Genomic DNA, 13,409 nt, shown 5'->3' on the forward strand with positions numbered 1-13,409 from the left:
ATCAATTCTTCCTAAGTAAATTTATAAATTTCATGTTATCCCAATAAAATACATACATTATTTTTGGTCTAGACTATTTGAAGACAATGCCATTCTTAAAGACAAGAATAGCTAGAAAAATCCTGAAAGAGAAGAGCAATTTGGGAAATAGCCATACCAAATTATAATGCCTCTATAATTAAACACAGTAGTCTTGGCTCAGGAATGAACCTACAGATTAACGGAAGAAAAGGTAAAGCTCTGATATACACAAGGGAATCTTAACATATGACAATGGAATCTTAACATATGACAAAGATGACATCTCAAATTAGCAGGGAATGGATGAACCTTTTATAAGTGGTATTAGAAAATTGGATATCCAGGGGCGCCTGGGTGGCTCAGTCGTTAAGTGTCTGCCTTCGGCTCAGGTCATGGTCCCAGGGTCCTGGGATGGAGCCCTGCATCAGGCTCCCTGCTCGGCGGGAAGCCTGCTTCTCCCTCTCCCACTCCCCCTGCTTGTGTTCTCTCTCTCGCTGTGTCTCTCTCTGTCAAATAAATAAATAAAATCTTTAAAAAAAAAAGAAAATTGGATATCCATTTGAGAAAATATAAAATGTTTGTAGAATATACTATACACAAAGCAAATTCCAAATAGGTGAGAGATGTATAAGTTTTTTAAAAGGCTATAAAGGTACTATACAAGAATGGATAGATTAAAAAAAAAAGAATGGATAGATTTCATTATAAAATGAAGGGGTAGAAAATTTATAATTCAAAATTCAAAAGTAGTAAAAGAAAATATTGGTGTTTCAATGACATGATAAAGTATTTATAACTTACAAAGCACTGACAAACTCCCCCAAATTAAAATATGGGGAAAATCTATACATGACTATATAACAGGAAAAAAAGTTGGAACTCTCTAACATAAAGAACTAAAAATTTAAAAAAGGAAGACTAACAGAAAAATGGGCAAAATATATGAATAAGTAGTTTACAGAAAAATATAATTTAAGATGGTCCCAAATATATGAAATGATAGTCTTACTGACAAGAGAAGTACAAGCTTTAATGTTCTTAATGTGTTTTAGAAAACACGATTTTCAGTAAAAAAGGAGAAAATTAATGAATATAAAATCAAATAACTAGAGTCAAAAATCTTTACTTTGAAATTTAAACTGACAATATTATAAACTCCTCTTTCTTTTTAAAAATACATATTTCTTTATGCACTTATCAATATAGCTTTGAAATATATGATGCAAAAACTGGTAGATCTTAAAGGGGAAATAGAAAAACTTTCAATTATAATTGGAGACTTCAACACTTCTCTCTCAGAAATTGATAGACTAAGCAGAAAATCAGTAAGGATATAGATAGCTGGAACTATCAATCATCTTGCCCTAGTTGCTATTTACAAAGTGCTCCACAAAAAAATAGCAGAATACACATTCTTCTCAAGTGCAAATAAAACACACACAGAGGTGGACTATATCCTGAGTCATAAAATAAGCCTTAAATTAAATATGCACATGTATTAAATAATTTTATATTTTTTCTTGGACCATAACAAAATTAAAATAAAAATAAATAACAAAAGATATCTAGAAATATCCCTCAACATTTGGAAATTAAACAAGTAATCCTAAATAACCTAAAAAGAAATCACAAGGGAAATTTTTAAAATATTGATCTAAATAAAAATGAAACATATCAAAATTTGTGAGAAGCAGCTAATGCAGAGCTGAGAGGGAAGTTTATAGCACTATATGTTTATATTAGAAAACAAGGAAGATCTAAAACCTGTAGTCTAAGCTTCCACCTTAAGAAACTAGAGAAAGATGAACATACTAAACACAAAAGCAGAATGGGAAAAAAATAATGAAAATAAAACAGAAAAGCAATAGAGATTATCAATTAAACCCAAAGCTGATCCCTGAAAAGATCAACAAAATGATAAATCTAACTCTAGCTGTACCCTAATCTTCTCCCAGTTTCTTGTGCAGTGTGGATTCTTCCAATAAGTTCAAGCAAAATGATAATATGCAGAGTTTGGCATCTTGCATTTTTCTTGTCAATACACACACATACATACAAACAGGTATTTAATGTGATATGCTATTGTATTGTGTACCATAATTTCTTTTACCAGCATGCATTAATGAATATTTTTGTGACTTCTACTTGGTGCTGTGAACAGTATTGAAATTTAAATCATTGTATCTTTTCATATATGTGTTGGTATATATTTTGTCCAACAAAATATATATATTTTATATTCCTTAATATTTTGAAAAAAACTCATGAACATATAGACTCCAGGGTTGAAACTAGTGCTAGAACTATTTTTGGAACAATCCAAAGTACTTTAACTAAATTATGTTTTTGTAGCTATTTCATTTACCTATTTACTTCAACCATTGAGTTCACTTCAATAAATTGAACATGTGATGGGTCTCTCCATGTGCCAAACACTGCACTAGGTGCTCTAAGCAACACCATAGAGACAAAGACAAAATCCTAGAATTAGCCAGCCTGCATCTAAGAAGAGTGAAATTAATAAATATACGTAAAGTCTCTCCATTTATATTTATAATTTATAATTTAATCAATGTCTTGAGAAGTTCCTTTGAAAGCAACAGACAAATGGATAAAGAGGATGTGGTCCATATATACAATGGAATACTACTCAGCCATCAGAAAGCCATCAGAAAGAATACCCAACTTTTGCATCAACATGGATGGGACTGGAGGAGATAATGCTAAGTGAAATAAGTCAAGCAGAGAAAGTCAATTATCATATGGTTTCACTTATTTGTGGAACATAAGGAATAACATGGAGGACATTAGGAGAAGGAAGGGAAAACTGAAGGGGGGGTAGATCAGAGGGGGAGGTAAACCATGAGAGACTATGGACTCTGAGAAACAAACTGAGGGTTTTAGAGGGGAGGGGGTGGGGGGATGGGTTAGCCCGGTGATGGATATTAAAGAGGGCACGTATTGAATGGAGCACTGGGTGTTATACGCAAACAATGAATCACGGAACACTACATCAAAAACTAATGATGTAATGTATGGTGACTAACATAATAAAATAAAGAAAAAAAAAAGAAAGCAATAATGGCTATGCTAAGTCTGGGAATGGTGGGGTATCCAAATGGTGATGGCTGTATGCAATTGAGTAAAGAGAATGGCTAAAGATCTGCAAGATGTCTTTGAAGCACTGAAAGTATTTTTAGTCAATTATAATTAGAGAAAATCAGATGGTTAATGACTGTAGTTTAGTGATCCACAATTAGATTAATTGACTAAAAACCCAAAGAAAGAGAAATGCTCATGGTAGGAAGAGAATCAAGGGTATATAAAATCATGGAAAATAATGACAATCTGTGTTACCACCAACAGGCTCTCCTATGAACCAAACCACTTGTGCCAGGTCATTATTCAACAAATAATCAAGTCTGTTCCCAGTAGGTGCCAGGATGCTGTGGGCTAGTTGTGTACTCTCTGCGCCAGGGTTTAGGCTAGTGCCTGACAACGTGGTAAATACAGAATAAGTGTTAGTTGTATTTTCTCATCCTTCCTCTGCTCTCCACTTCTCCCCACCCCCACTTCTCCTGGCTGTGGACCCCAGGTATCAACTCTTCTTTTGACTCCATTTTGTTAAACCACCAGATTTGATGTCCACACTTGGATTAGCTCTGCCCACATCCATGACTTCAATATCTGCCACAGGTGTAGAGAGACTTTCCTGATGGTCCTCACAAACTGGCATAATCCTATCCTTGCCCAGACCAGGAAAAGAGGTTCTATGGCACCTAGAGCAATTGTGACCAAAGAAGAAAATGAGAAAAGAGAAGTTGGATGTGAATAAATATGGCAGAAAATATATCTTTAGTTCATTTTCCCAGGCTGCCTCTGATTTTTAATATCTCAATATTCATGAGAGCATTTTATTTCCAACTTAATTTGATCTTTGAATTATATGAACTATCATTTATTATTCCTATATAATATATAAGCACATGTTCTATGTTAAATTTATACATTTACCCTAAATAAAGGGCAATATTTAAAGAAAAGACTTAACTCTGAAATGTCTTCCATTCCCTCTCCCTGATCCCTGAGCACATGTGAGTTGGCCTATTCTGTGGATTTGCAAACCAACGATCAGATATATGAAATGTTTGAAGTGGTAATGTCAAGTACAGCTTCCAACTCTAAATCATAGTTGCTCTAAAAGTTTCATGTAGGTGATAATTTTCTGTGCAGTGTTAAAAACTGCTTTATAATAGCAACTCCCACAAAACCTCTTCAGTTATATGGGTCTGTTAGCATTTTATTTTAAACACCATTTTGACAGGTGTATTATGTAGTTATTATATTTTCCATGCATAGAACATTCTTGACATTCACTTCACTTGTAGTTTCCTATTAGAAAAAGTTCAGAAAAAATCGTCTTCTTGGCTGAATGAAAATAAAAGAGAAGTCCATTTTGTGATGAGTCTTTGTATCATTGACCTGAAGTAAAACAAACACAAAACTCATTCAGATAATTTTCATTCATTCAGTTACTCAAAACTCATTAGTTTATTCTGTGTTTATTATTATTATTATTTTTTAACTATGCATATGGGCTTGTGTTAAGCACAGGAACCTAAAGACAAAGACCTAGCTTGTGACTGCATGAAGTTCATCTTCTTATGTGGGGAGCAGTAATGCAGACAGGTAATTACCACAAAGCTGTCATAAGATATACTAGAAATAGAAGTCACATAAAGACAAGTGGGAGCCAGGAAAAGCCTCACATAAAAGGTGTTTTTCCTCAGAAGGGTCATCATTCACCAGATCAATATGGAGAAAAGTGTTCAAAGATGAGGAAATTGCCTATACAAGTACAGAGAGGAAGGAAGATGCTGGGGAGCCAGGTGCATAAGATAGCTCAGTATAGATGATGAAGAGTGAATGACCTGGGCTGGAGTGGAAAAATGAGTGGTGTCCAAATCATCAGAGATGGAAAGTGGGTGCCTCAGGAGGGAATTCAGTCTTCAGGGCTGCAGAAGTGGGAGGATGTATATGGTACAATCATGGTGTGGTCTTCCCATGATATTTAGAGTACTCCTTATGTGATCTTAAGGTCTTTCCTTTTACCTCCTCTTTCCCTCCCTCACTCCTGTCACAAAGGGCCTCTTTCCTGCTGTTTCTTAAGAGGCCAAGCAAATTCACCACCAGCCCCCACTTCTCCCTCCCAAGGCTTTGTGCTTAGTCTTTCCTCTGTTTGTTTTCCTTCCAGTCATCCATACTCTTGTTTTCTCACTTTATTCAAATCTCTACTCAAAGGCACCTCCTTAGAGAGTTTTGCCAGACTACCCTGTGTAAAATAGAAGCATCTCATTATATGTACATGATACTTTTTTACCTTCTTTTATTGTACTAAGCGACACTTTGAATTATATGAGATATTATTTGTTTATTGTCTGTATCCCTTACTAAAATGTAATTAAGCCCTTTCAGGTCAGAGACTTTTTTCATTACCATAGCAGCAGCAACTAAATTATCCCCTGCCATGTAGGTGATGGTCAATAAATATTTTCTGAGTGGCGAACACATCAAAGAGATATATTTCTGTACACATGTGTACACTATACAATTCTTACAGCACCCATCACACACTATATGATACCACAGTGGAAAAGCTGGTGAAAGTTGTCCCTGATCTCATTTTAGTTTCAATTTTTGAGAGAACTTGGAGAAGGGCGCTTTACTAACACGAAATAATAACGTCTTGAGAAAGAACCTTCTGTCCCTCAGAAACTTCTGTTGTGGGAAGTGGCACATTTCACCCACTATCTTCCCTCAAAGGGTGACAGCCCTAAAATAGGAAAAGATTTGATAAGCAAGTGGTTTGCCAACTAATTTTTTTCCCTTAGGTACTTTGTTGAGTTTGGCATGAAACTAACAAAGGAACTGTTATCCAAAGATCTTGCTCTGGCTACCCAAGAACAGCACATATCTCCATATCACCAGTCAATCTTATCTCTAATGGCTATAGAAAATTCCTTGCCCCAGTAACATGTCAGATTTACTCTGAGTGTAGACAGTCTTCTTTAATCAAAATGTCCATCACAGGGAAGAAATGGTTGTTCAGACCTTGGGAGGAAGGGGAAAGAGGATTTCCTTCCTTATATTCTTTCAGCACAAAATGTACAGCTTCCATTAATATAGTGTCCTTTAGCATATCTAGTCTTTAGTGGGTCATCTGGGGTCTGAAATTAGCGGTAGATGAAGGTATGAAAAAGTTGTGTCAGCTAACAATGACTGCCTCAGAAGGGTAACAATATTATATAAAATATATTTTATAAAATATAAAACTTTATATAGTTCTGTGAATTCACGTTTTTCCAGGATAAATGTGTATTCACTTTATAATCAGGAAATAAAACAAAACCCACCTATATTTTTCCTCATCAACAAATTTAAGGATTTAGTCCTTGTGCCTCCAGAATCTATTGAACATAGCAGTTCTTCCTTTAGGCTTGGGTAACTGCTGAACCACGACTTCCTAGCTTTATCTAGTTGTAGAATTTTGGTTTTACATGGGCACGTGGTCATCTTACTAAGATTTTCTTTTGATGGCCCCACGACATCATTTCTGAGAAGATTCAGTGACCACTCTGCATTGGAAAATCAATAAAATTCTAGCCATTCCCTTCTTTCCTGTCACCACTCTTACTGAATGGAGAGGGGAAAAATCTGTCCTAAAGAGCTATGGGGTTTCTTGTTCTGAATCAATGCATTTTCCTTTCCATTGCATTTTTGTGTTCAAACTACAGAGAAAGTTGAAGTGGTACCCCTGGTCTTTATTTATACCCTTGGTTAACTTTGATTGTTCCATGATGGTTTTCCTCTAACTTCTAAAGCTGCTAACTTTAGTGACAAACTGCTCTGCTTTTCCTACTCAACCTGCTGCTTACTTTGCAGATGTGTGTATTATTGCCTTTTACAAGGGATGCATTGGTAGATTGCGCTTCTGCCTTCTAAAGTCTTGGAAAGTAGCTGTCAAGTGCAAGAGCTTTCAAGTTAAGCAGCCTTGTTTTTCACTTCTGGCACTGCTGCCTGCCAGCTTTATGATCTTTTACTTAGTCTTTGTTTTCATTTGTGAAATAAAGGGGTAACATATGGAATTATTTTGGAGATTCAGTAACATAGCACAAGTGAAGCTTCGGGATTCTGCCTGACACCTGGAGCGGAGAGAACGTTCATTATGATATTACTGGATATCTTTACCAGAGTCATTACCACAGGAATCATCAGCCAGTGTTAGATAAATAATTACTTGGAGCTACTCACCTTGGAGCACCTGTTGTATTGCTGTTCCCCTGAAGAGCAGCTATATTGCAAACCAGCTGCTCTAGAGATTGATGGTCTAACACTGTGAGGTACCAAGTCACTCCCTCCAAATCTTGCAAGATCCACCAGAGTGAGTCCGTATGTGCCACAGAGTGTTTCAAATAAGTCCACTTCAAACATTTTTTCCAAGTTCACTAAAAATTCCTCCAGCCCTTTTTCATGTGATGCTGTGACATTTTCCCATTAATTTACATATAGAAAATAATTTCTTGCAATCTGTTCCCATGTGTAAGCAGAAGAAACTTATAGACTCTCTTCCCTTTCAGAGTCTGAAAATCAGTTTACACATGTTATAAGAACTTGAATCAAACTTGTGATGAGACGTATCACAAGTTCTTGCTATTATCGTTGTGAGTAAAGGATGCTTCTAGCAGTTCCAGGGGTAGAATCAGTGTTGAGCTGACTTGTAAACACAGGTTTATAGGTGGAAATAAATTATTGCACAATATAAATGGTAAATGCTGCTTTCTGGATCCCCTTAACTTGTTCCCCCAAATGCTGAGTTTTACACTTTACACTCAGTGTAAAACTCAGTATTTGAGAGGTGATCTTAAACTCACATGGCTCTTACCACCTCCTTCTGCTCCCTTTATAGAGAGAGAGAAAGAGAAGTGAGAGAATGAATACACACCTGGAAGTGTCAGTGATTAATGCTCTTACTCCACTCTGTCTCCTGAAGAGCCAAGGTGCGTAGGTCTGCCTGCCCTGTCTTCTGTGACACCCATAGAGAACAGTTTGATGATCTAAGGGAGAGGTGGTGCCTCCTAATCTGTTAAAGCAATCATTGAAGTGAATGAGTAATGAATGAGAACACATTAGTGCCACTGGTGCTTAATGAACTCAATCGTCTTTGCTGCATGCCCCTAATTTCCACAGCTTGCTAAATAAAAGTTTATTTATGTTCTTTCATGTATGATAATTTCCACATATGAGCTTTAATAAAGTAAAAAGAGTTGCAGGGAGAAGCACTACAGGAAACTAATGAAAGCAAAAATGAAAAATGGAAAAAATAATAAACTTTTATTAGGGATCCCTGCCAAGAAACCCCTGAATGCGATAGCAAATCACACTCACTAAGAAAAAATATTACTTAACATTGATGCGCTCTCTCTTGAGTAACAGAGCTGCATATCTTAGCTATGGGACATTTTAAAGCAAACCCCAATTCTAGCCATTCATTTTTTGTCACTCTACCCTATGCTTTGGCTGCAACTGGTCTTTTAGTATCACAAAAAAAGACTCTCAAGGGGCGCCTGGGTGGTTCAGTCATTAGGCATCTGCCTTCAGCTCAGGTCATGATCCCAGGGTCCCCCTGCTCAGTAGGAAGCCTGCTTCTCCCTCTCCCGCTCCTTCTGCTTTTGTTCCCTCTCTTGCTGTCTGTCTCTCAAATAAATAAATAAAAATCTTAAAAAAAACCTCTTAAGTTATTTACTTACCTGGAAGGAGTTTCACTACTCTCCAGGCCATCAATTACAGGTGGTCTTGCCTTCTGGATTATCCTCCCACACCCTAGAATCTTACCACTTAAGGGGGAGTCTTTTCTTTGATATGGCAGAAGAGCACTGTGAATGTTCTGGGCCATGGGACCCAGATCTATACAGAGCATCTCTATTAGGACACAGCAAAATCTTTGGACAAGAGGGAATCTGATCCTGGTAGAAGGCACAAGAGACCTGAAGATGTGAACCTTAAGAAGGAGGCCATAGGCTGGTAATTGAAGGGAAATAAGTATCTGTGACTTTGATAAAAATTTGAAAATCCCAGGGTCACTATCCTTCAAAAGCCGGGGAAAAGAGGGAAAAGTAACAAAGAAGCCTGAGAAAGAGCAACCAACGGAGGAGGAGGAAAATCTAGATTGGAGGCTAAGTCATGATTTTGTTTCTAGAAGGAGGGAGGGATTAACTGTATAAACACCTCCTCTTAATAAGGTAGGGACTAAGATTTGAACATTAGATTTAATAACATAAAGGCTATTTTAAAAAGTACTTCAACAGGATAATGAGGGGAAATCACTAATTAGCTGGTTATAAGACAAAATGGAAAGAGATGAAATGGAGACAATGACTATATTTAATACTTGGAAGTACTTTTGATGAGAAAAGGAGCAAATAAAAAATGGGTAGTAGTTTGAGAGGAAACTGTGTTTGAGATAGATTTTTAATATAGAAGAAATAGTATGTTCAGATGCTAATATAAATAAGTGATTTATATTAGGAAACTGATAATATTTGAGAGAGGGGAATATTGCTGAAGTTTTATTCTCATGTAAACAAGAGAGGATGGGAGAAATGCTTTTAGAAAGGAAGGTAGATAGTTAATCTGTTGTAACATGAGGGAAGGCAGAGCATGTGTAGATAATGTTAGATATGTAGGTGAGTTATAAACTCATGAGAAATTATCTTCTGATTGCCTCAGTTTCTGATTTCTTCAGTTTTTCAGTGAATTAAGAAACAAGATCATCAAAGGAGAGTAAAAAAAATGTGAACCTTAAATTGCTCTAAAAAAATAACGTCAATTAAAAAAAGTGAATCTTCACTTAAACCTCTCTTATATACCAAAATTCACTCAAAATGGACTACAGATTTAAATATAAAATTAAATATAAAATCTCCTATAGAAGAAAATATAGGAGAAAGTCTGTAGCACCTAGGATTTGGGGGAAATTGTTAGTCATGATACCAAGAACATGATCCATTAAACTAAAAAAATCAGTAAATTGGACTTTATAAAAATTAAATGCTTTTGTCCTGTGAAAGACACTATTCAGATGATGAAGACAGCTTACAGCCTTGGAAGAAAATATTTGCAAACTACATATGTGACAAAGGGCTAGTACCCAGAATATAAAGAAGCCTTAAAATTCATCAGTAAAAAAATAATCCAATGCGAAATGGGTAAAAAGGAAGAGAAATTCACAGAAGAGAATAAACTGGTGGAAAATAAGCACACAAAAGGTTGATCACCATTATCGGGGAAATGCCTTGCTTCCACACTGCAGGTCTGTGGGGAAAGTGCTTGTGGCTTTCCATCACCATTTAGATTATTCCATAACCATTATTTAGACCAGTGGACTGAGAAAAATCACTACTCATCTACAATAGAGTGGAGTTGGGAGTGCATAGGTTGGAGAGAAAAGACAAAGAAAAATAATCAGAACGAGCGAAATGGAATTGCTAGAAGAAGACAGATGGAATATGTAATTTTAAAAAAATAAATAAATGCATCCATGGGAATTCAAGTACAGCAGCAAAGAGACTCTCTTACACTGTAAGACATGGCTTCACAATTAAACATTTTTTAGATTAATTGAATAATAGATTAGCCATTGTTGAGAACTCAATTAGTGGTCTGAGTGATCAAGCCAGAAAGCTCTCAAAACATTGAATAAAATAAAAAGAAGCTGAAAATCATAAGGGAGAAGATAAGAGCCCCTGGGAGCCAAGAGTTTTACCATATTAAATATATGCTTTTCAGAAGTAGAAGAAAGAACAAAGAGAATAGAGACAATAATTAAGCAGATAATAGAGGAAGATTAACTCTGAAGAAGAAAGGTCAGAGTCTTTAGACTGAACTTGTTCAAAGTTCTAGACTAGATTAGTCAGAAAAAAAAAACATAAATGGCATTCCTCTAAGGCATACTTGGTAAAATCCAGTCTCTAAGGATAAAAAATGTAAAAGCTTCCAGGTCAAAAGAATAAAAGAAACGTAAGATCTGACTGCTGTCAGATCCCTCAATTGCAAAAGTTTGCATTTAGATGTCAGAAGAGAGAAATCAGAATATTGGTTAGCCCTGAGACAAGAGAGAAACTTCCAGGGTTCTAGAGATATTCTGTATCTTGAAATGAGTGGTAACTACAAAGCTGTAAATAAATTATGATATTTGCTAAGCTATATATACTAAATATTAATGCCCTTTATGCAGTCTACAGTATGTAAGTTATACCTCAGTAAACTTTTTTTTATTATAAAAGTCAGAAGAAAGATATCTATACATCATTTAAAAAATGATTGCAATGAGAGAGTTCTAAATTTAGAAAAATATTGTTACGTATATCTCTATGTTTATATTCCTATCTACTTTGTCTATCTATTATCTATCTATCATCTATCTATATCTATCATCTATCTATCTATCTATCATCTATCTAATTTTTGAGGAATTTTAGGAATTTTTAGAGTAATCTCCCTCCTAGGAAAAATATTTGAAACACGCATCTAAAAAACAAGTAGAAGAGAGGCCTCATGAAGAAAAGAAATAATAGGGCGCCTGGGTGGCTCAGTTGGTTAAGCGACTGCCTTCAGCTCAGGTCATGATCCCACAGTCCTGGGATCGAGTTCTGCATCGGGCTCCCTGCTCTGTGGGGAGCCTGCTTCTCCCTCTCCCACTCCCCCTGCTTGTGTTCCCTCTCTCACTGTGTCTCTCTCTGTCAAATAAACAAATAAAATCTTTAAAAAAAAAAAGAAAAGAAATAATAAATATGGGATTTACTATAAGACTGATAGCTTAATTGTACTAGTATAGCTATAGTGGTTGTTAAAATATAGAAACACTTCTGTACTGCTTGGTAGGTAGCTACTGACCCAATCCTTCAACTCTTTCTCAAATCCTGGCCCTTGCTACCTGGGCTCTTCCCCAAAGATCCCCTGAGCCATCTCACAGTCTAGCAACTAAAGGCTGAGTGTCTAGACCATTAAGAGGCCTCCAGGTTTATAAATTTAGTGTCACAGAGCTTAGCACTGTATACCACATAATTCTACTCTTTTGTGCTTCTTTAGATATGTATTCTTTCTCTGTCTCTCCTCAATCAGATTCAATATGGGTTAATGTATTTTTTCCATCATCTTAAATAAACAGTGCTTGAATAATGTAACTGGAATTGGTTTGTGTGCTTCCCAACAGAGATTCCTAATTGATATGCCCATAATTTTACACCCATAGATGAGGCCTGTTGTTCCACTGATTTATCTGCTTCTAGATACAGATACAGATAAACACAGACATAGAGATACCAAAAATAAAAGCACATTTTCTAATGTGCCTACTACCTTTTGTATTTACTAAACAACAATAAATATATTTTAAGTTCAATAAATATTTTTAAAAAAACACTATAATTCTACCAATAAAATGGTGTAATTTATGTCACTAGTTCTTGAATATTTAATTTACTACCAGTGTTTTGTTATTGTAATCACAGTACTGAGCATACTCATGCTCATTTTAAATTGTTTTCTTGTTTTCTATGTGCATTCTTTTAAATTATTTGATATACACAACCATTTTCTCCCAGAAACCAGATTCCTTGATAATTCAATTAGCAACATATTAAAAATCAAGTTCCTAAGTTCCTCCATCCATTAGCAAACAATCTGTCTACTAATGGGTGATATTTTTTCTTTTGCCAATTTAACTGTGTAAAATAGTACCACATTACCTTAATTTGCATTTCTTGAGTTGGAAGCCTTAAAAGATGCTTTGTATTATCCACACTTTCCCATTAATTTGAAACGATCATTTTCCATAAACAAAATCATGTTTGCACATACAAACTTTCTAGACTTGTGCTGTCCCATAAAGTAACCACTAGTCAAAGATGGCTATTTAAATTTAAACTTAAATTAACTACAGTGAAATAGAATGAAAAACTCACTTTCTCATTTACATTAGCCACATTTTAAGTACTCAAAAGTCCTATGTGAATTGGAGCCAACATATTGGTCTGAATACCTATATATTTCCATCACTACCAAAAGTTATATTCAACAGTGCTGTTCTTCAATTTCTATTATGTAATACTTTTTAAAATTAATGTATTTTTATAATACTTTAAAAATTAATGTCTCTATCAAATTAAAATCTTTTGAATAGGCCTATCTTATTAATATATTTTCTTCAGATTCATTTGGTATCCAGATATGTAGACTGGGTCCTTACTTTTAAATTGTATTTTTTTAACAAGTCATGTGAATTCTTTACAGTTTTATTTAGATATAAATTATATATTATAAAATTCACC

Source organism: Mirounga angustirostris, unplaced genomic scaffold, assembly GCF_029215605.1.
Source record: "Mirounga angustirostris isolate CCGP_5_RB_7025 unplaced genomic scaffold, mMirAng1.0.hap1 SCAF_1, whole genome shotgun sequence".
In the NCBI taxonomy this organism is placed as follows: domain Eukaryota; kingdom Metazoa; phylum Chordata; class Mammalia; order Carnivora; family Phocidae; genus Mirounga; species Mirounga angustirostris.